General features: G+C 36.6%; 1 protein-coding gene across 1 annotated transcript in view; it reads left to right on the forward strand.

The window, feature by feature from the left end:
- The window catches only part of SGCD (sarcoglycan, delta (35kDa dystrophin-associated glycoprotein)), a 720,725-nt gene that overhangs the window by 442,110 nt on the left and 277,580 nt on the right, over window positions 1–1,035 (forward strand). The gene's annotated exons all lie outside the window — the stretch shown is intronic.

Genomic DNA, 1,035 nt, shown 5'->3' on the forward strand with positions numbered 1-1,035 from the left:
TCAATCCATTGACATTCAATGTAATTATTGATAGTTATGAATTAATTGCTGCAATTTTATTAATTTTTTGGTAGTGCTGTTCATTCCTTTGTTCTTCATGCCTTCTTATACTGGGTTTGTGTTTTTTGTGTGTGCTATTTCTTGTCGGCTTCTTCTTAGTTTTAATGTTTGCTTGTTCTGCTTGGAAGTTCATTTTCAGGTAAGTTGGGAAGTATTAACTTTCTTTGGGGTTACCTTATAGTGTATTAACTTTTCTATTTAGAAGAATCTATTGTATCCTGTAATCTACCTGACATCCTCACCACCTGAATCTCTGTTCCTACATTTATCCCTTCTTTGACAAATTGACATTATTTTTATCTTCTGTTGGCCTCCCAGCTCCTTTGAATTCGTTGTTGTAGTTTTGTTCTGTTCTGAACTCTTATCTCTCAACTGAGTTTCAGGTGGTATTGCCATGCCTGTCATTCTCTGGTTGTTGTCTATTCTTGTTGGCTTTCAGTCCAAAGAACTCCCTTTAGTATGTTTTGAAGTGCTGGATTGGTTTTGATAAAATCTTATGATTCTGTTTACCCTGGAATGTTTTTGATTGCACCATTGTATTTGATTGATAGTTTTTCTGGATAGATAGTGGTTGGCAGTTGTTTTCTTTCGGGGTTTTGTGTATGTCTCCCCATTGCCTTCTTGCCTGCATGGTTTGTGCTGAGAAGTCAGCTTAATCTGATTAGCTTGCCTTTGTAAGTGACACTTCTCTTCTCTGTGGCTACTTATAGGATTCACTCCTTGTCTTTGATTTTGGACAGCTTGATTATTATATGTCTTGGTGACTTTCTTTTAAGGTCTGTCCTTCCTGGGGTACATTCATCTTCTCAGATGTTTATCTTTTCAACTTTCAAGATGTTAGGGAAATTTTCTTCCAGAAGCTCTTGAACTATCTCCTCTGAGGACTTCTCTGATTCTTCCTGTCTGGAATGCGAATAATTCTTAAGTTGTTCCTCTTCATATTATCCAGCATGAATCTTAGACTCTCTTCAGACT

This window comes from Chrysochloris asiatica, unplaced genomic scaffold (assembly GCF_000296735.1).
Source record: "Chrysochloris asiatica unplaced genomic scaffold, ChrAsi1.0 scaffold00057, whole genome shotgun sequence".
In the NCBI taxonomy this organism is placed as follows: domain Eukaryota; kingdom Metazoa; phylum Chordata; class Mammalia; order Afrosoricida; family Chrysochloridae; genus Chrysochloris; species Chrysochloris asiatica.